The 23788-nt window shown below is 38.1% G+C and overlaps 1 long non-coding RNA gene across 4 annotated transcripts; it reads left to right on the top strand.

Moving 5' to 3' along the window:
• The first annotated feature begins 5801 nt into the window (after positions 1–5801).
• Positions 5802–21842, top strand: LOC105955148 (uncharacterized). 4 transcript variants are annotated; one of them, XR_016030310.1, is made up of 5 exons: positions 5802–6594; positions 7157–13212; positions 13775–19832; positions 20395–20469; positions 21529–21842. It is a non-coding gene; the product is annotated as an uncharacterized LOC105955148 (long non-coding RNA). The 4 variants fall into 4 exon arrangements; XR_016030311.1 differs by lacking the exon at positions 21529–21842 and having other exon boundaries at positions 7157–7231; positions 8303–13212; positions 20395–20471; XR_016030312.1 differs by lacking the exon at positions 21529–21842 and having other exon boundaries at positions 13775–13849; positions 14921–19832; positions 20395–20471.
• Positions 21843–23788: the final 1946 nt, after the last annotated feature.

Genomic DNA, 23788 nt, shown 5'->3' with positions numbered 1-23788 from the left:
ACATAATCCAACCGTTGGCAGAAGGAAAGAAATAACTCAACAGATTGGGTTTTCCTTTATAGCTTGAAATGATTCTTAATTGAATTAAGAATGAGGGATTTTATTTAAAAGTTTTATCTCATCAGAAGGTTTTGGATTGGTCTATGTGATTCCTACATCTATGTTCTCTAAAGGTATATGGAAGCGCATATTGTCCTAAGAGGAACATACGACCTAATTTCATAATTAATTACATTAATTAATTATCGAGTTTTCAAAATAATTATAGAACCTCAACTAGCATAAATCATTCAAATAATGTTGAGGTAGTACTAATTAAGTTGAACTTATAATCAATATTATATATGTGTTCTATTAATTGAAATCAATTTAACAATTTAAATCAATTTAATTAATCTAACACCTATTTACTAAAATAGATGATTGTCGATCCAATTATCTAATTGGGATTAATTGAAAATAATTTTCCAAAAATTAAAATCAATTTGTTTTAAGTTTAATTTTAGAAATCTGAAATAAATTTTTTTTTTTTTTTTATTTTCAGTGAACCGGTTCGGCCGACCGGTCTGACCGGTTCGGACCGAAGCGGTCCGGTTCTGCCCGGTCCAGCTGACCCAAATCAGTGGGCCGGGTCAGTTGGACCGGGAACCGGTCTGACCGACCCGAATCCACGTGGATTCGGTCAACTAAATCGTGCACAACCATCGAACCGGCCGGTTCGACCGGTTCGATCCGAACAATTAAAAAACCGATGTTTTAAAACAATTTCAGATCCGATTTTCCAATTTTAAACAATTTTAAAGCTGGAAAAATTCTAAACAATATTTCAAAAATATTTTAAACTTACGAAAACTCCCAATTACATAATACGACAATCACTACTTTAATAAATCGAACATGCATATTAAAACGAACGCAATTAATAGCGCAACGAGCTCTGATACCACTGTTGGGTTTCGGGCACGCATACGCAGCGGAAAACAAAAATTTAGGCGAATTAAACAAGTTTAAAACGCACATAGTACATGCCCGATAATTTAAATCAATTAATTGCGTACCTTTGCGCTTCCAGCGAAATTAAAAACAACATACATGCTAATAAATTTAACCGAATTTAAATCAATTAACATGCTCGCGTTTAAACCAAATAACATGCTTGCAACGATTTGATCGATTACACATAATCACATAAAATAATATGAAACAAACATGAATACATAGGTTTAAACAAAACTCAAATCGAAACTAGGGTTTCGCGTGTTTACCTCTTGAAGCGTGAGGTAGGAGCGTATAGCACGTCGAGATTGCTACGGAAACCAATCCGTACAATCGGGGCAGCAATGGAATGCAGCGGCAGCAGCGGCGGATTGACCACGGCGGCGCGTGAGCTTCACGCGCGGACTTCCGGGGCGGCGCGTGGGGCAGCGTGCGGCTTCGGCTCGTGCGTTGCTCCTCGATTCTCCAATCTACAGTCTTCCTCCTCTCGGATTTCACCTCGTATACTTCGATCTACTAAAACGTGGCACTAGACACGAAGTAGTTAGAATTAACGGAAGAAAAGAAAGAAGAAAAGAATACCGAAAGAGATCGGCCAAGGGATGGCCGATTCCGGCGACGAGGCGGCGTCAACGGCGGAGGTGGCCGCGCGAGAGAGAGAGCGAGAGAGAGAGGTGGACGGCCGCTTTAGGGTTAGGGTTTGTTATTTTTTGTGCAAGGCCTATAAATCATGTATTTATAGTCCCTTGCATAAAACCCTAGCGGGCTTAAGTTGGACCGGGCCCAACAGCTTAAGCTTGTCAGTTCCTTTAATCGCTCGTCTCTCTCAATTCAATGTCCGAAAAATTGCAACGATTACATTTTCGGAATCATTATAATTTCCTCGTCATTACGAGAGCCATCTCTCATTTTCCAACTTTCCAAAAGTGGAAACTCTAGTTCAGTGCACTTTCTAAATTTGGAAACTTCCCGATTTAGAAAGTTCACTAATACGTTCGCCTATTCTTTTCCTTTTCTGATTCTCATTCATAATTCCAAATTACGAATGTTGGACTCAATCATATTGACTTCCAATCATGCAAAGATAAACTATTTTATCTCTGACCGTTTATTCAAAGATCTCATGTGCACGAGCAGTGTGACCCTCGATGGTTCAGGTGTAAGCTAGCCGTGGGCCCACAACCCTTTGTGGTCAAAACTCGTCCCCTTCGAGTTATGATTAAGATGAAGCTCGTTTCACCTTAATCACCCAACGAATCAAGATTGGCGTCTAGCAACTACGCGTCATGATTCCCTAGATACAAATGAAGTGCCTGCAAGAACCTTCAGATATTGTTAACGTACAGTACGGTCCCTTCGATTCATATGTCCCGATCGAACTAGAGGCATTGGTTCATCGAGACCTCTTTATATGTTCGATGACGGTGCGATCGTTCTAAGTGTTGTAATCCTTACGTGCATGACTTAGAGAATCGAATTCTCTAATCATCACTTAGTCAGCTCTGGCCAGAGACTTAGAATGATTACAAACTTTCAGAACACACAGGACATCCAAGACTATTCTAGCGATCGAATCCCCGACTACAATGCACAGACCTCCCACTAGATTTCGGACTGCACGAACACTGGCCCTTGGGATGGTCCTCGGTGGAACTCAGGGACAGGTCACGATACAGCTGGTCCTCTAGTGAAGTCACGGTGATGTCTAGGTCATAAGGACTAATGGTGTACAACTATACCATAGATATCTCTACTCGATTATTGGGAACCACTTAGAGATTTCTAGGGTGAGGGAGTTCAGTGAACTCGTCAACTTACGAGCACCCACTTATGCATGCTGATATCACAATACCGTTTACTGATGAGATGCAGTACACATACACTAAGTGCTAGTCTTAATGGGAAAGGCCGATATCCTCATTAGTGGCGTAACCCTTCGACTAGGAACACGTTTAACAGTTATAATACTTAAGTAAATATCTCACGATCCTAACGATCAATTACTAGTACTTGTAATAACTGTAAGGACTATATCTATGCTTGTGACAAAGGGACAAAGATATAGAATGCCAAGGTGTTTTATCATTAATACGAATAAAGGTTCGTTTATTACAATAATAAATACGAAATACCACAGCCACAGGTTGGCTTGTTGGTCACCTACTCTAACATCCACCACGTGGACAATTGCTGCCAAACCCAGGCTAACAATCTCCCCCACAGCAATTGCTCCAGCTGGGAATCGAACCCGTGACCTTGGCTCTGATACCACTTGTAGGACCTCAGGCGCTACCAGTTGTCCCAAAACCAATTGGTGTTAGAAAAGGTGCAAACCCTAGCCTTATAGTGCATTCAACAGACACAAGCGCCCACGGCATTCGATTGTGGGCCCCCCATACCGGGGCCTCCACCACGTGGACAATTGCTGCCAAACTCAGGCTAACAATTTAGAGAATAAATATGCCTAAGAGGGGGGTGAATTAGGCTTTTCAAAACTTCTTAATATTTTTGCAGAATTAAATTATTTTTAGAAAAATATATTTTTCTTTGATAATAAATATTTTGCAAACTTCCAAATTAATTCCGAATAAAGTTTTAGCAATAAACAATATATGAGTGCGGAAATTTGAATACGATAAAATAAAGTGCGTAAAGTAAATGACAGCAAATTTATAGTGGTTCGGAGAAATTCCCCAACTCCACTCTTCTAGGCCCTCGAACTTTATTCCACGTGCCTCCAAGATCCTTGGATCCTCCACACGAAAAAAAGATGTGCTTACAAGACTCTAACGACTTTCGCACCAACGACGTGCTTACAAGAGACTCACTCTTTCGCACTTATCAATACGTGCTTACAAGAGACTAACTCTTTCGCACTCAACAAAAACCTCACAACAAAGAAATGCTCTCTAAGAGCTTTACAAAATCCCTCTCAATATATATAATGAAACAAGTGATAAGCAAGAGGAGAATTTCGAATTTCCTAATAATTAAATGACTCTCTATAAGCTCTTTTTGAAATTGGCTTGGAATGTTTAAGCTTGAATGAATGGTCCACTATTTATAGGTGAAGCTCTTCATCTCTAGAAAGGAAATAATCAATCTTTAATCTCTTGATTGATTAGATGATGAGTCTGATTGATCTCCAGCTGATTGAGATCAATTAAATCACTTGAATATGGTAAGCATTTGAATTTTGAAACTCAAAAGGAGTGTTCTTCCTTCAAAAACGATTTTCAGCAAAACATCTTCCAGCCAGCTTCAGCAACTTCCGGGCTAACTTCCGGACAGCTTATATATTTTTGAATCTTTGATTGAGGATTGATTTAAAATCTTCCAAGTCCGAAAATATGATTATCAATCAGTTTAAATCAATGAAAAAACATTTTTCAAACAATTCAAATAATTTTGAATATTAGACAATTTTCCAAAGATAGAAGATCTTGAATTTCGAAAAACCTTTTGCTTCCAAAATCTCAAGAATATTTCTTTCAAATCTCAGCTGACCCTTTTGAAATAATTTTCAAGAAAAAAGGATTTATTTTCGAAAATAAATTATCATTTTATAAAGGGCTAATTTTCGAAAATAAAGACCAAATAAATTGGGCTTATTATTTGATCCAAGAAAGAAGAATTTGGACCAAGATTAGAAAGTCGTATGGAGGATCGTTCGGATCTCGTTCTCGGGATAGTTCAAGGACACTAGGCCTCTTATGGATTATGTCACTCCGGTCTTGATTAATTTCGCCTTGATAAATTTGTCTAATAAAAATATGACTCAAGGAAAGATTATTAGATCAAATCAATTGTTTGTAAATCATCACATTCGAAAGTAACCTTTCGGCTAACAATCTCCCCCTTGATGATGACAAACAATTGATGCTTTATAAAATAAAATCAAATTGAAGTGCAAAGCATAAATTAGTTATACCAAACCTTAAGTGTAAGCTCCCCCTCAATATATGAGGTATGTCAAACCTTGAGCGCAAGCTCCCCCTCAACGTCGGTCGATTTGTAACATAAGCTCCCCCTTATTTTTGCAATGAGATGATAAAGATGAATAAAGCATCATTAATTCTTTCTCCCCTTTTGTCATCAATCAAGGGAGGATTTTCTATCATCTTCTTTGCAATGCTCAAATTGATCATCATTCTTTTAGTCCCTTGCTTTTAATTTCAGACTTTCAAATTCCAGACGAACTTCCAGTGCATGTTCCAGATTGTTTCTCAGAGTTGCAGCAAATTTTTCTTTAGCGGAAGCATAAGTACCAACAAGGATATTAGCTTAGCGTTGTTATCCAAAATTTCAGATGAATTTCCAGCAGTTTTTGTCACTTCATTTTCCATTTCCAGCTGAACTTCCAGTGACTTTTGAGTTTCAACTTTCGAATTTTAAGAGCATTCAAGTTATCCTATATGCCTGAAAATTTTATTTGCTAAGGAATTCATGGCACTTAAAGGATTAGAGTCATAAGTATATTATTATCAAAAAATATTATCATACTATTTTTACTCATAAATCATGGAGGATTTACATATCAAAAATTTACAACATGCAATGCATCAAAAAAATTCAAATAATATTATTAGCAATTAAAGCACTTACCATTTTATTCAAATATAATTCAAATCAATTTTTGCATTTTGGTACCCAAATGAATTTACTGGTGGTTCCCATTTTATATGGACAAGAAAAAGATTTATGCCCAATTTTACCACAATAATTGCAAGTATTATATGATAAAGATGATGCATTCGATAACTGGTAGCGCCTGAGGTCCTACAAGTTGTAACACCCCGTAAATATGTAAGTTGTTTAAGTCTGGGGATAATTGAATTTATTTAGTTGATATGTGTCGATATGGAATTATAATATATCTCGAATTTGATGGGAAGTGTAGAATTGTAATTATCTAAACTTATGGCATCTATTTGGTAATTAAGAAAACTATTTGGCCCTATAAGCTAATTTTAGAATTTACAAGTGAGATAAGAACCAACGTGTACTTCGTCTATTCTAATTCCTTCTTTGGCCGCCACGTTTCTTCTTCTTCTCTCACCTTCTCACCGTTTCTCTCTCTCTCTCTCTCTCTCTTCTATATTGATTCTTGGCTGAAATCCCCAATTCATATTATCAGCATAATCGGGGCTGCGTGGATGCCTTAGCAAAGGGTATTAATGATCAGCTCATATCATTAGAAATATTGGGAAGTCAGATTTATAGTGGTGGTGGTCTCCAGCAGCAGTCGCCGGCGGTGGTGGCTGGAATCCGACAAAGAAGACGAGCTGTCCAGAATTCAAATTTCAGAGTTTTGGCTTTTCAGTAAATCAATTAAACGGAGGTCTTAGAGATGGAGTATCGATGATCCGAAGGTACCGTTCGAAACCTTAATAAGTTGGATTTCCAGTGGTGGTGGTTCTTGATTGTTTATACCGGCGGTGGTCACCGGAATTGGCTAAAACTTCAGCTCGCTCGTTGGAACGAGGGAAAGCAAAATCTGCTGCCACGCTTGTTTTCGGAGCCGAAATCGAAGTGTTTCGAATGCGAATTTCGAATCAGTTCCTTCAGGAAACTCGTAGAGGACATCGTAAACTATAAGTAAGTGTTCAGTTGTATCGAATTAGAGTATTTAATATACGTGTTTTAGAGGTCGGAATCCGATGACAGTAATCTGCCGGAAACAGGGCAGTTTTGAGTATCTTCTTGCGGGACTGTTTTCGATATGTTGGGATCATAATTTGGGCTGTGTGTCTTCATGAAACTTGTAGATTAAGTTGACAGGTTTCATTTGATGTATTATTTGGACAATTTGGATAACCGTACAATTTGTTATGGTTTTTCAAACGGACTGTGACAGTAAACGAAATTATCCGAAAATCTGGCAGGTTTATGTGTTCATCTTTCGGGGTTGTTATTGACGGGTTATGTTGTTAATTTGGGATTACTGTCTTCAGTAAACTTGTAGATACATATGTTATCTTTAAATTTATATATCATTTAGGTCATTCGGATAAGTACGACGACCGCAGTGATTATTTGAATAAATTGTCGCGAGAAGCAATTCTTAGTATATGTTTAAGAAATTGACTATGTCATATAGTGGATGGTAATATGGCTATATTACTGTTCGGAATCTTATTTAGTTCTAATATTTGCATAGGTGTTGAGCATAGTAAAGCTCTCACTCAAGGTTTAAGCTTAATGATGCTTCTATAGCACTAGCGTTGGACTCCAGGTGAGAAACTATGACTCCTTATCCAATTTCTTTCCTGCGCATAATATCTCCTTTGTTTGAACCGAATATTTTGTATATATTGAAGCCTTCGATACCTTGATTATATTTGTTCTTGAAATATGATCCTTAATGTTCTGCGAGCATATTGTTTTCTTGGCTCGAAATTGGAACCATGATCTTGTCCTTGAAATCTTGAACTTTTCAATTCTCTTGGTTGCTATGTTCACGGATAATTCCTATACTTGATTCATTGGCCTGAACATTTTTCTTGAATCGATATTGAACTATATTTATTCTCAAAATCTTGTCTTGAATGCTTTCCGAGAATAAATATTTTGTTGGCTCGAACTTGAATCTCATGTTTATTGAATTCATTGAGATCTTGATATACTCGTTCTTGGAACCTGACATGGAATTTATTGTTCTTCTTGAATTCCATATTCACGACAATTCTTCATTGGCTGAACATGTTCATTATCCTAAGACTTGATATTCAATTATCATGATCGTGACTTATCTTGTGAATGATTGACTTGATTCTTGAATTGATTCTTGAAATGAATGACTTGATATTCCTAAAAGGAATGATATTGATTCTTGAACCTATTGTCCCCACCCTTGAGGACGCTCTTGGGGGAGCTGGGCCCTAGGACCATTTCGGCAAGACGATCGGGCAGTATTGGGCTGACGATGACTGGTCTCCCGAATGGTACCTCCTGATGGTTCGGACTCACGTTCGTTTGGAGTTAAATGTTCTTGAGCCGAATCGGCACGTTCCGGTCGTGCCTCTTGCTTGTTTCCGACCGAGTGGCCACTCGGGACGGAGTGGAGGGATAAGGATGTGATATGATTTTATTTGTTGGGAGTTACAAGGTTGGAGACCCCACCAAATATTGAACTCAAGCCGTACATGTTACACTCTTGTACATGTTACACTTCTGTTAATGAAATTCTTGTAAAGTCTCTCGTTATATGTTCTGTTCTGTTGATTCTCACCATACTCATGGATCATATGTTTTTCACTAAGTCATTCGGACTTATTCGTTTCTCCTTTCTGATATTAATGCGCAGGTAAAAGAAAGACTTAGACCTAAATTTTCATACTAAGAGTTAAAGCTCGTGTATGCCTCTGACTAGTCTCGTCGAGAGGTACATTTAATGATATGATGTACCGTATAGGCATCTCTTGATCTAGAATTTTGTAATAGAGTAAGTGGTGTCGAAGTCACTTGTAATATAATCCCTTTTTGTAAACACGATGGTATAGATATTGGGGGTTTAATGTTTTGATCATCGAAATTTTGAGGAGCATATTTGGGGTCATTGAATGTACTGCATGTTGAGTGGTGTTCCGCCACGAGGTGTCTGCTTCTCGGGGCGGGGCGCTACAGGTGGTATCAGAGCTTTGGGTTAGTTAGCTTTGGGTTGGTAGAGCTTTGGGTTGGATGCCCGGGCGATGATGGAAAGGGATCTTTGAGAATTGTAGAGCTATGAATTGAATCTTGGGAGATTGAGAAGATAGGTAGTAATCGAGTATTAGAGGCATTGAGATGATAATTTAGCGTCTATTACCGATATAGATAGTGAGGAATACCCCGTAGAAATATCTATCATACACGATGGGATTCATGGTTCTTTTGGTTACTTCAATTGGCTCCCAATTCTCCGATGTTGTTTATCACGAGTAAGGTCCCTAGTCTCACTTGAATCGAGTAATACTCTTTTTTGCAGACGTCCCATTCTTTGAGTACTGTATAACTTGACTTCCTTATCCGAACCTTATTATCTCATTTTGAATATTGAATTACGGTGAACCAAATATTCGGGAGTTCTTTTGTTCACTCCTTATCATTCCAATCAATTCTATATTGATTCGTTGGCCTATATTGTCTAATTTCATTTGGTGATCGTAATCGATTCTCTTATCTCATTTTAATACCTCATAGTCTTAGTTACCAATTTTATGAGGTTTCGTACCCCTTCAAATTCCGCATGGTTTGGATTATCCCTTGTTTTGAAGCCCCTTACCTTATTGTGCTACCATCTCCACCTTCTATCCTTTGTAAACATTCTATGGTTTTGGCTTATCTATTTGCCGAGACTTCTTATCCAGTTCACTCCATCTTTAGTGTTCAATTATTTTGAATACCATATGATTTTGGTCATGTTCTTGTGAGGTTCCTTATTTTTTCCACTACCATCTGCTTTTGATAATTGTGAGGTTTTCTATCTCTTTGAACACTCTAGTTTGGCTAATCTATTTGTCGAGACTTTTTATTTCCTTGAATATTTCTTTACTTATTCAATATATACTACTCCATTTTCAATGTTCCAATTTTCTTGAATATCTCGTGATTTTGGTCACGTACCTTTGAGGTCCCTATTCTCGTTTGATTTGGTTATACCATTTGTTATGATTCTGATATCGGGTCAATCTTTCTTCCTATTTTGAGGTTCTTGTTCTTTTGGCCTCAAAAATTCAATTCTTGTACATGTATTGTTCCATTGTTATTATTGTTCACAATGGAAATCCCTTATCTCATTTCAAAACTCCTTATCTCATTTCAATACTTCGGCATCTCGATTACCTACTTTCTCTGGTATCTGATTCTTTGTATACGATATTGTTTGACTATCTTACTTCCTTCCCATTGTTGATCATGAGTGAGGCGTTTGATCTTATTTGAATGCTTCCATATTCTTGTTACGTTCTTTTTGAGATTCCTCATCTCATTTAATACTTCTTGATTTGGATAGCCTATTATGTGAGGTTCTTATTCCTTTGAAACCTTGTGATTCGACTTCTTCATATCGCTTCTTGTTGTTCCCTCTCACTCATAGGCCATGATAATTGTTAATTCAGGGTAAAAGTATGGACCTTGTTTGGGCAATGTCATGTAATATGACTACGGATGTATGCATCTATTGTTATATCATCTTATGGATTCGACCTGGAATAATTTCGACGATTATCTTACTTGACGGAAAAAGGTTATGTAGTTATCACGACTTAGAAATTCTATAGAGTTTGTTGATTCTTATACCTTGAGCGTTTTGAATTCTTGATTCTAATCGTCAGGGTACAGGGAGCTAAGTGCTATGCAGGGCAAACTGCTAGGATGTGGGAGCCACCTCTTGAACCTGCGGGACAAAGTGCTACACAATGGGAGTCACCTCTAGAGTCCCTAGTATCCGATAAGTCAGCTATATCTTAACATTGGATTATCAGTTTTTGCAATTCTGTTTGGTTAATATCAAGAGCCAAGTGCTATGTGGAGAAGGTGTCTAGAGTACAACACCTATGTCAATAACACTATAGAGGATTGCACTTCTCTTTGTAAGATGTGAACGAACAACTACCAGAATTCGTACTTGATGATCAACTTGCTATAAATAAGTTTTGCCCATCATCTAGTTTGGTTGAAGTAATTCACCATCAGCATTAATAGACATAGTGTGTATAATGTTTTCGGACGTGATTAGAGCGTGCTTAGTGTCGAAGAATGACCTTAGACTAGTTGACCTATGTTGAAATAGTAGTGAATTGAATGAAATGAAGGCTACTCAATTGTCAGATATTGCGAGTCATGATTTATGTACGGTAAGTATTTATTAGGCATGCGGTTGCGAAACCACGGGAAGATTGTATCAACCGTTGCCACCTTCAATTACTCTTGATTTTAGAAGTAAAAGTCTCTTCCATCAACCGTTGCCTGGTCGACCTACTATTTGAAAACCTTTTCTTTGCGAACGCCATATATTATCAAGCTCTTCTAGTGTCCAATGTTGATACCATAAGTAAATCAGGCTTCGTCGTCCTCTTTGATTGTAATTGTGGTGCATTCGATTCCACTTTAGGCAGACCAATGAGGAGAATTTTTGTGGACCGGGAAAGTAGTTGCGAGTCAGATTCAAAATCTATCTCTTATAGCTAACTCACATTATCTCGATATAGATTATAACTCATCTCGTTGTTATGGAAGCAACTATCCGCAATATGGGACAAAATTTCAGCTCGGTACGAGAAACGTTCTCAAAACTAACTCTCGTGTGAGTTGATGACTGAAAACATTGAAGGAACCTTGTGAACGTATAACGCGAATTATCGTGATGACTTAGGACAGCTATCAAGCAAGCGACAATACAAACAGTTTAACAGTAGTTCGTGGGATAAAGTATCAATCGAGCTTGCAATTCAAGACTAGATGAGCGACGAACAACTAACGACGGCAAACGTAATGGCTTGGAGATTGATATCAGGGGCTATCGGTAAAGTTCGACTTATCAAATAAAGATCAAAGCCTACGCAAGATCGTCAAAAGAGTTATACATATGTGGAGCTAGATATATAATTCTAATTACCGCAAAAGTTCGAGCGAAACGGATGAGAAGAAACACGTTCTCTTGAAGAATGTGACACGGATAACTAGGGAGAGATTTAAAGATTCGAACGATATCAGACGCTTATTAATGCCTTTCATTCCTCTCATCAGACCATTTGTAGCACTCCTAGCTACAACCCTAACTAGATTGTTTCCTAATGGTTGATGTACCTCATAAGTCCCATTAATTGGTTGACGAACCGTATCTTGGCCTTCAACTACTAGAACGCTATAAATATTTAGCATCTTGCTCAATGGTAAGGCTACATCGAGTATGAGACCAATGAACTGTACGATATTGCTAATGGAGCCGCGGAAATTAAAGTTCCACAAGCAGTATTTCCTAGTACTACCTCAGATTTGAATTGAATAAGTAATTTCGAATTCATTACGATAATAGTTTGACTCGTTATCCAAGTCAATTCTAAGTTTGGGAAGATACAGATTGTCAAGGAAATAATTCGTAGAGGTTTGAAGGACTTAGTAAACACTATTTCGATCAATCTCAGATATTCTTCCTTGAAGCAACCGTAGCTTGGGAATAACTTATCATATAAATAGGGATTGATTCCTATTTCGGAACCAACCTCTTAGAGACTACCCGCATATGTGTATTCCTCTTGATAACGAGTTCCTCAATCACAAGACTTGAAGGTATTATGGAGAAACCACGAAGTTCAAGAAGCGACGGATGAGCACGAAAAGAATTTTAGGAAATTGTATTTCCATGTTCGAATAATAGTTGAGAATCTGGGGACCAGATTCTTTTAAGGAGGGAAGAGTGTAACACCCCGTAAATATGTAAGTTGTTTAAGTCTGGGGATAATTGAATTTATTTAGTTGATATGTGTCGATATGGAATTATAATATATCTCGAATTTGATGGGAAGTGTAGAATTGTAATTATCTAAACTTATGGCATCTATTTGGTAATTAAGAAAACTATTTGGCCCTATAAGCTAATTTTAGAATTTACAAGTGAGATAAGAACCAACGTGTACTTCGTCTATTCTAATTCTTTCTTTGGCCGCCACGTTTCTTCTTCTTCTCTCACCTTCTCACCGTTTCTCTCTCTCTCTCTCTCTCTCTCTCTCTTCTATATTGATTCTTGGCTGAAATCCCCAATTCATATTATCAGCATAATCGGGGCTGCGTGGATGCCTTAGCAAAGGGTATTAATGATCAGCTCATATCATTAGAAATATTGGGAAGTCAGATTTATAGTGGTGGTGGTCTCCAGCAGCAGTCGCCGGCGGTGGTGGCTGGAATCCGACAAAGAAGACGAGCTGTCCAGAATTCAAATTTCAGAGTTTTGGCTTTTCAGTAAATCAATTAAACGGAGGTCTTAAAGATGGAGTATCGATGATCCGAAGGTACCGTTCGAAACCTTAATAAGTTGGATTTCCAGTGGTGGTGGTTCTTGATTGTTTATACCGGCGGTGGTCACCGGAATTGGCTAAAACTTCAGCTCGCTCGTTGGAACGAGGGAAAGCAAAATCTGCTGCCACGCTTGTTTTCGGAGCCGAAATCGAAGTGTTTCGAATGCGAATTTCGAATCAGTTCCTTCAGGAAACTCGTAGAGGACATCGTAAACTATAAGTAAGTGTTCAGTTGTATCGAATTAGAGTATTTAATATACGTGTTTTAGAGGTCGGAATCCGATGACAGTAATCTGCCGGAAACAGGGCAGTTTTGAGTATCTTCTTGCGGGACTGTTTTCGATATGTTGGGATCATAATTTGGGCTGTGTGTCTTCATGAAACTTGTAGATTAAGTTGACAGGTTTCATTTGATGTATTATTTGGACAATTTGGATAACCGTACAATTTGTTATGGTTTTTCAAACGGACTGTGACAGTAAACGAAATTATCCGAAAATCTGGCAGGTTTATGTGTTCATCTTTCGGGGTTGTTATTGACGGGTTATGTTGTTAATTTGGGATTACTGTCTTCAGTAAACTTGTAGATACATATGTTATCTTTAAATTTATATATCATTTAGGTCATTCGGATAAGTACGACGACCGCAGTGATTATTTGAATAAATTGTCGCGAGAAGCAATTCTTAGTATATGTTTAAGAAATTGACTATGTCATATAGTGGATGGTAATATGGCTATATTACTGTTCGGAATCTTATTTAGTTCTAATATTTGCATAGGTGTTGAGCATAGTAAAGCTCTCACTCAAGGTTTAAGCTTAATGATGCTTCTATAGCACTAGCGTTGGACTCCAGGTGAGAAACTATGACTCCTTATCCAATTTCTTTCCTGCGCATAATATCTCCTTTGTTTGAACCGAATATTTTGTATATATTGAAGCCTTCGATACCTTGATTATATTTGTTCTTGAAATATGATCCTTAATGTTCTGCGAGCATATTGTTTTCTTGGCTCGAAATTGGAACCATGATCTTGTCCTTGAAATCTTGAACTTTTCAATTCTCTTGGTTGCTATGTTCACGGATAATTCCTATACTTGATTCATTGGCCTGAACATTTTTCTTGAATCGATATTGAACTATATTTATTCTCAAAATCTTGTCTTGAATGCTTTCCGAGAATAAATATTTTGTTGGCTCGAACTTGAATCTCATGTTTATTGAATTCATTGAGATCTTGATATACTCGTTCTTGGAACCTGACATGGAATTTATTGTTCTTCTTGAATTCCATATTCACGACAATTCTTCATTGGCTGAACATGTTCATTATCCTAAGACTTGATATTCAATTATCATGATCGTGACTTATCTTGTGAATGATTGACTTGATTCTTGAATTGATTCTTGAAATGAATGACTTGATATTCCTAAAAGGAATGATATTGATTCTTGAACCTATTGTCCCCACCCTTGAGGACGCTCTTGGGGGAGCTGGGCCCTAGGACCATTTCGGCAAGACGATCGGGCAGTATTGGGCTGACGATGACTGGTCTCCCGAATGGTACCTCCTGATGGTTCGGACTCACGTTCGTTTGGAGTTAAATGTTCTTGAGCCGAATCGGCACGTTCCGGTCGTGCCTCTTGCTTGTTTCCGACCGAGTGGCCACTCGGGACGGAGTGGAGGGATAAGGATGTGATATGATTTTATTTGTTGGGAGTTACAAGGTTGGAGACCCCACCAAATATTGAACTCAAGCCGTACATGTTACACTCTTGTACATGTTACACTTCTGTTAATGAAATTCTTGTAAAGTCTCTCGTTATATGTTCTGTTCTGTTGATTCTCACCATACTCATGGATCATATGTTTTTCACTAAGTCATTCGGACTTATTCGTTTCTCCTTTCTGATATTAATGCGCAGGTAAAAGAAAGACTTAGACCTAAATTTTCATACTAAGAGTTAAAGCTCGTGTATGCCTCTGACTAGTCTCGTCGAGAGGTACATTTAATGATATGATGTACCGTATAGGCATCTCTTGATCTAGAATTTTGTAATAGAGTAAGTGGTGTCGAAGTCACTTGTAATATAATCCCTTTTTGTAAACACGATGGTATAGATATTGGGGGTTTAATGTTTTGATCATCGAAATTTTGAGGAGCATATTTGGGGTCATTGAATGTACTGCATGTTGAGTGGTGTTCCGCCACGAGGTGTCTGCTTCTCGGGGCGGGGCGCTACAGGTGGTATCAGAGCTTTGGGTTAGTTAGCTTTGGGTTGGTAGAGCTTTGGGTTGGATGCCCGGGCGATGATGGAAAGGGATCTTTGAGAATTGTAGAGCTATGAATTGAATCTTGGGAGATTGAGAAGATAGGTAGTAATCGAGTATTAGAGGCATTGAGATGATAATTTAGCGTCTATTACCGATATAGATAGTGAGGAATACCCCGTAGAAATATCTATCATACACGATGGGATTCATGGTTCTTTTGGTTACTTCAATTGGCTCCCAATTCTCCGATGTTGTTTATCACGAGTAAGGTCCCTAGTCTCACTTGAATCGAGTAATACTCTTTTTTGCAGACGTCCCATTCTTTGAGTACTGTATAACTTGACTTCCTTATCCGAACCTTATTATCTCATTTTGAATATTGAATTACGGTGAACCAAATATTCGGGAGTTCTTTTGTTCACTCCTTATCATTCCAATCAATTCTATATTGATTCGTTGGCCTATATTGTCTAATTTCATTTGGTGATCGTAATCGATTCTCTTATCTCATTTTAATACCTCATAGTCTTAGTTACCAATTTTATGAGGTTTCGTACCCCTTCAAATTCCGCATGGTTTGGATTATCCCTTGTTTTGAAGCCCCTTACCTTATTGTGCTACCATCTCCACCTTCTATCCTTTGTAAACATTCTATGGTTTTGGCTTATCTATTTGCCGAGACTTCTTATCCAGTTCACTCCATCTTTAGTGTTCAATTATTTTGAATACCATATGATTTTGGTCATGTTCTTGTGAGGTTCCTTATTTTTTCCACTACCATCTGCTTTTGATAATTGTGAGGTTTTCTATCTCTTTGAACACTCTAGTTTGGCTAATCTATTTGTCGAGACTTTTTATTTCCTTGAATATTTCTTTACTTATTCAATATATACTACTCCATTTTCAATGTTCCAATTTTCTTGAATATCTCGTGATTTTGGTCACGTACCTTTGAGGTCCCTATTCTCGTTTGATTTGGTTATACCATTTGTTATGATTCTGATATCGGGTCAATCTTTCTTCCTATTTTGAGGTTCTTGTTCTTTTGGCCTCAAAAATTCAATTCTTGTACATGTATTGTTCCATTGTTATTATTGTTCACAATGGAAATCCCTTATCTCATTTCAAAACTCCTTATCTCATTTCAATACTTCGGCATCTCGATTACCTACTTTCTCTGGTATCTGATTCTTTGTATACGATATTGTTTGACTATCTTACTTCCTTCCCATTGTTGATCATGAGTGAGGCGTTTGATCTTATTTGAATGCTTCCATATTCTTGTTACGTTCTTTTTGAGATTCCTCATCTCATTTAATACTTCTTGATTTGGATAGCCTATTATGTGAGGTTCTTATTCCTTTGAAACCTTGTGATTCGACTTCTTCATATCGCTTCTTGTTGTTCCCTCTCACTCATAGGCCATGATAATTGTTAATTCAGGGTAAAAGTATGGACCTTGTTTGGGCAATGTCATGTAATATGACTACGGATGTATGCATCTATTGTTATATCATCTTATGGATTCGACCTGGAATAATTTCGACGATTATCTTACTTGACGGAAAAAGGTTATGTAGTTATCACGACTTAGAAATTCTATAGAGTTTGTTGATTCTTATACCTTGAGCGTTTTGAATTCTTGATTCTAATCGTCAGGGTACAGGGAGCTAAGTGCTATGCAGGGCAAACTGCTAGGATGTGGGAGCCACCTCTTGAACCTGCGGGACAAAGTGCTACACAATGGGAGTCACCTCTAGAGTCCCTAGTATCCGATAAGTCAGCTATATCTTAACATTGGATTATCAGTTTTTGCAATTCTGTTTGGTTAATATCAAGAGCCAAGTGCTATGTGGAGAAGGTGTCTAGAGTACAACACCTATGTCAATAACACTATAGAGGATTGCACTTCTCTTTGTAAGATGTGAACGAACAACTACCAGAATTCGTACTTGATGATCAACTTGCTATAAATAAGTTTTGCCCATCATCTAGTTTGGTTGAAGTAATTCACCATCAGCATTAATAGACATAGTGTGTATAATGTTTTCGGACGTGATTAGAGCGTGCTTAGTGTCGAAGAATGACCTTAGACTAGTTGACCTATGTTGAAATAGTAGTGAATTGAATGAAATGAAGGCTACTCAATTGTCAGATATTGCGAGTCATGATTTATGTACGGTAAGTATTTATTAGGCATGCGGTTGCGAAACCACGGGAAGATTGTATCAACCGTTGCCACCTTCAATTACTCTTGATTTTAGAAGTAAAAGTCTCTTCCATCAACCGTTGCCTGGTCGACCTACTATTTGAAAACCTTTTCTTTGCGAACGCCATATATTATCAAGCTCTTCTAGTGTCCAATGTTGATACCATAAGTAAATCAGGCTTCGTCGTCCTCTTTGATTGTAATTGTGGTGCATTCGATTCCACTTTAGGCAGACCAATGAGGAGAATTTTTGTGGACCGGGAAAGTAGTTGCGAGTCAGATTCAAAATCTATCTCTTATAGCTAACTCACATTATCTCGATATAGATTATAACTCATCTCGTTGTTATGGAAGCAACTATCCGCAATATGGGACAAAATTTCAGCTCGGTACGAGAAACGTTCTCAAAACTAACTCTCGTGTGAGTTGATGACTGAAAACATTGAAGGAACCTTGTGAACGTATAACGCGAATTATCGTGATGACTTAGGACAGCTATCAAGCAAGCGACAATACAAACAGTTTAACAGTAGTTCGTGGGATAAAGTATCAATCGAGCTTGCAATTCAAGACTAGATGAGCGACGAACAACTAACGACGGCAAACGTAATGGCTTGGAGATTGATATCAGGGGCTATCGGTAAAGTTCGACTTATCAAATAAAGATCAAAGCCTACGCAAGATCGTCAAAAGAGTTATACATATGTGGAGCTAGATATATAATTCTAATTACCGCAAAAGTTCGAGCGAAACGGATGAGAAGAAACACGTTCTCTTGAAGAATGTGACACGGATAACTAGGGAGAGATTTAAAGATTCGAACGATATCAGACGCTTATTAATGCCTTTCATTCCTCTCATCAGACCATTTGTAGCACTCCTAGCTACAACCCTAACTAGATTGTTTCCTAATGGTTGATGTACCTCATAAGTCCCATTAATTGGTTGACGAACCGTATCTTGGCCTTCAACTACTAGAACGCTATAAATATTTAGCATCTTGCTCAATGGTAAGGCTACATCGAGTATGAGACCAATGAACTGTACGATATTGCTAATGGAGCCGCGGAAATTAAAGTTCCACAAGCAGTATTTCCTAGTACTACCTCAGATTTGAATTGAATAAGTAATTTCGAATTCATTACGATAATAGTTTGACTCGTTATCCAAGTCAATTCTAAGTTTGGGAAGATACAGATTGTCAAGGAAATAATTCGTAGAGGTTTGAAGGACTTAGTAAACACTATTTCGATCAATCTCAGATATTCTTCCTTGAAGCAACCGTAGCTTGGGAATAACTTATCATATAAATAGGGATTGATTCCTATTTCGGAACCAACCTCTTAGAGACTACCCGCATATGTGTATTCCTCTTGATAACGAGTTCCTCAATCACAAGACTTGAAGGTATTATGGAGAAACCACGAAGTTCAAGAAGCGACGGATGAGCACGAAAAGAATTTTAGGAAATTGTATTTCCATGTTCGAATAATAGTTGAGAATCTGGGGACCAGATTCTTTTAAGGAGGGAAGAGTGTAACACCCCGTAAATATGTAAGTTGTTTAAGTCTGGGGATAATTGAATTTATTTAGTTGATATGTGTCGATATGGAATTATAATATATCTCGAATTTGATGGGAAGTGTAGAATTGTAATTATCTAAACTTATGGCATCTATTTGGTAATTAAGAAAACTATTTGGCCCTATAAGCTAATTTTAGAATTTACAAGTGAGATAAGAACCAACGTGTACTTCGTCTATTCTAATTCTTTCTTTGGCCGCCACGTTTCTTCTTCTTCTCTCACCTTCTCACCGTTTCTCTCTCTCTCTCTCTCTCTCTCTCTCTCTTCTATATTGATTCTTGGCTGAAATCCCCAATTCATATTATCAGCATAATCGGGGCTGCGTGGATGCCTTAGCAAAGGGTATTAATGATCAGCTCATATCATTAGAAATATTGGGAAGTCAGATTTATAGTGGTGGTGGTCTCCAGCAGCAGTCGCCGGCGGTGGTGGCTGGAATCCGACAAAGAAGACGAGCTGTCCAGAATTCAAATTTCAGAGTTTTGGCTTTTCAGTAAATCAATTAAACGGAGGTCTTAAAGATGGAGTATCGATGATCCGAAGGTACCGTTCGAAACCTTAATAAGTTGGATTTCCAGTGGTGGTGGTTCTTGATTGTTTATACCGGCGGTGGTCACCGGAATTGGCTAAAACTTCAGCTCGCTCGTTGGAACGAGGGAAAGCAAAATCTGCTGCCACGCTTGTTTTCGGAGCCGAAATCGAAGTGTTTCGAATGCGAATTTCGAATCAGTTCCTTCAGGAAACTCGTAGAGGACATCGTAAACTATAAGTAAGTGTTCAGTTGTATCGAATTAGAGTATTTAATATACGTGTTTTAGAGGTCGGAATCCGATGACAGTAATCTGCCGGAAACAGGGCAGTTTTGAGTATCTTCTTGCGGGACTGTTTTCGATATGTTGGGATCATAATTTGGGCTGTGTGTATTCATGAAACTTGTAGATTAAGTTGACAGGTTTCATTTGATGTATTATTTGGACAATTTGGATAACCGTACAATTTGTTATGGTTTTTCAAACGGACTGTGACAGTAAACGAAATTATCCGAAAATCTGGCAGGTTTATGTGTTCATCTTTCGGGGTTGTTATTGACGGGTTATGTTGTTAATTTGGGATTACTGTCTTCAGTAAACTTGTAGATACATATGTTATCTTTAAATTTATATATCATTTAGGTCATTCGGATAAGTACGACGACCGCAGTGATTATTTGAATAAATTGTCGCGAGAAGCAATTCTTAGTATATGTTTAAGAAATTGACTATGTCATATAGTGGATGGTAATATGGCTATATTACTGTTCGGAATCTTATTTAGTTCTAATATTTGCATAGGTGTTGAGCATAGTAAAGCTCTCACTCAAGGTTTAAGCTTAATGATGCTTCTATAGCACTAGCGTTGGACTCCAGGTGAGAAACTATGACTCCTTATCCAATTTCTTTCCTGCGCATAATATCTCCTTTGTTTGAACCGAATATTTTGTATATATTGAAGCCTTCGATACCTTGATTATATTTGTTCTTGAAATATGATCCTTAATGTTCTGCGAGCATATTGTTTTCTTGGCTCGAAATTGGAACCATGATCTTGTCCTTGAAATCTTGAACTTTTCAATTCTCTTGGTTGCTATGTTCACGGATAATTCCTATACTTGATTCATTGGCCTGAACATTTTCCTTGAATCGATATTGAACTATATTTATTCTCAAAATCTTGTCTTGAATGCTTTCCGAGAATAAATATTTTGTTGGCTCGAAGTTGAATCTCATGTTTATTGAATTCATTGAGATCTTGATATACTCGTTCTTGGAACCTGACATGGAATTTATTGTTCTTCTTGAATTCCATATTCACGACAATTCTTCATTGGCTGAACATGTTCATTATCCTAAGACTTGATATTCAATTATCATGATCGTGACTTATCTTGTGAATGATTGACTTGATTCTTGAAATGAATGACTTGATATTCCTAAAAGGAATGATATTGATTCTTGAACCTATTGTCCCCACCCTTGAGGACGCTCTTGGGGGAGCTGGGCCCTAGGACCATTTCGGCAAGACGATCGGGCAGTATTGGGCTGACGATGACTGGTCTCCCGAATGGTACCTCCTGATGGTTCGGACTCACGTTCGTTTGGAGTTAAATGTTCTTGAGCCGAATCGGCACGTTCCGGTCGTGCCTCTTGCTTGTTTCCGACCGAGTGGCCACTCGGGACGGAGTGGAGGGATAAGGATGTGATATGATTTTATTTGTTGGGAGTTACAAGGTTGGAGACCCCACCAAATATTGAACTCAAGCCGTACATGTTACACTCTTGTACATGTTACACTTCTGTTAATGAAATTCTTGTAAAGTCTCTCGTTATATGTTCTGTTCTGTTGATTCTCACCATACTCATGGATCATATGTTTTTCACTAAGTCATTCGGACTTATTCGTTTCTCCTTTCTGATATTAATGCGCAGGTAAAAGAAAGACTTAGACCTAAATTTTCATACTAAGAGTTAAAGCTCGTGTATGCCTCTGACTAGTCTCGTCGAGAGGTACATTTAATGATATGATGTACCGTATAGGCATCTCTTGATCTAGAATTTTGTAATAGAGTAAGTGGTGTCGAAGTCACTTGTAATATAATCCCTTTTTGTAAACACGATGGTATAGATATTGGGGGTTTAATGTTTTGATCATCGAAATTTTGAGGAGCATATTTGGGGTCATTGAATGTACTGCATGTTGAGTGGTGTTCCGCCACGAGGTGTCTGCTTCTCGGGGCGGGGCGCTACACAAGTGGTATCAGAGCCAAGGTCACGGGTTCGATTCCCAGCTGGAGCAATTGCTGAGGGGGAGATTGTTAGCCTGGGTTTGGCAGCAATTGTCCACGTAGTGGAGGCCTGGGTATGGGCGGCCCACAATCGAATGTCGTGGGCGCTTGTGTGTGTTGAATGCACTATAAGGCTAGGGTTTGCACCTTTCCTAACACCAATTGGTTTTAGGACAACTGATAGCGTACAGTATATATATTATCAAGTCTTTGCAAATTTTAAAGTCAAATCCAGAAAATTGAACTTTAGATATAGGGTAGAGGTTTGAGCTATATTATATTATAGGGTTTTTTGCAATAACTACCCTTGTGTAATCTCTAATTGTCGTAAAACCCCATGTGTTAAAAAAATTGGCGAGGACCCCCCTATGAAATGTAGTCACGGATAAAAAAACCCATAATAACTTACCGTGTGTTGCACGCGCGAACTTTGCGTCTGAGGGTGTAGTTTTTTACCTTAAAAGACCCAATTACCCTTCATCACAAATTTAAAAATTGCAGATTCGGCCTGAATTTTTTATAAGCACCAAAATGAACTTTTCAATTTTTTTATTTCAGTCTCTTGCACTTTCATAAAAGCCCTCTCCTACACCAGACCCAAAAATACCATTGCAGGCCAGCTCAAAAAACTCCTAACTAGCCGCCCAACTCTGCCACCACGTCAGCTTCGCCGCCCGCCTCACTACCTCCCCGCCGTCTACGACTACCCTCTCCACCGCCGACCTCACCAAAACACTCGACTGGCCAAAATCTCACAAATGCCAAAAGGAAAGGTAAGTACCCCCTCTCCTCTGTTCCATATCTCCCAAGGAAATACGACCATTTCAATCGGCGACAAATGCCACAGTTCCACCAAATCAAGCACTACTATGGCGCCGCAATGTTCGAGAGGAATTTCGTTGGGACGCAGTTGGTGGATTGCGTCGGTCTGAGATGCGAGTGTGGGATGTGCGGTGGTGGACGACTGATTTGGGCTGTGAGAGGTGGACGGCGACACCGGCAGGAGTATGGGGCGGCAGCGGGACGAGGTAATTGTCGACGGTGGTGGTGGAGGTTTGAAGTAAGAGGGGCAGCTCTTTTTTTTTTTCTTTTTTCAAAATATCTTTAATTGGGTTTTGGGTTTTCTGCTTTATTTTATATTAGGGATAATTTTGTCTTTTCATTCAATTCAACAATTAAATTTGATAAATGGGGCACTGTGCAATATAAAGTACAACATAAGGGGGAATTTGCTAATTGTTTTATCACGAGGACTTTTTTGACAATTAGAAATAACACAGGGGGGTGTGTGCTATTAGCTCTTATATTATATATTCATGGGTAAATTACAACCATTCTGAGGTATGGTCTATTAATGAAAAAACCCTTCTTGTTTGGATAATTACATCCACCCTTTTAACTATGATTTTTTTCTTATACCTCTACCCTTATGGTGTCAAATTCAACATAATCATCTAGAATTTGTGAAATGTCCTCTAGTTTGTACTCGTTTTGTGTTAAAATAGAGTTTCTGATGCACCACAATCTGATATATACAAGCTTATAAACACAAATTATGATCATCTTGCTTCAAAATGTAGAGTTTGGATAGGATAAAACGGGTACAAAAGTGATAATAATCCATATAATCTCGAAAATTCCACTAAATTTGAAACCGAAAGGGTGGACGTGTAAAAAGATTTATAGTTGAGGGGGTGTTGTAATTATCCAAACAAGATGGAGTTTTTTGTAATTTAGCCATACCTATGGGTGATTATAATTTACCATATATTTATATACACACACATCACGCTTGACTTTATAACTTTAATGATGTTGTCAAATATTTTTGAAAATAATTATAATTGTTTTTCTCATAAGATATTAGAAACGAAATATATGCCTAAGAGAGAGGTGAATTAAAT

This window comes from Erythranthe guttata, chromosome 3 (genome assembly GCF_056151865.1).
Source record: "Erythranthe guttata isolate IM_541 chromosome 3, IM_541, whole genome shotgun sequence".
Classification (NCBI taxonomy): domain Eukaryota; kingdom Viridiplantae; phylum Streptophyta; class Magnoliopsida; order Lamiales; family Phrymaceae; genus Erythranthe; species Erythranthe guttata.
This window is presented reverse-complemented; position numbering and strand designations above follow the sequence as displayed.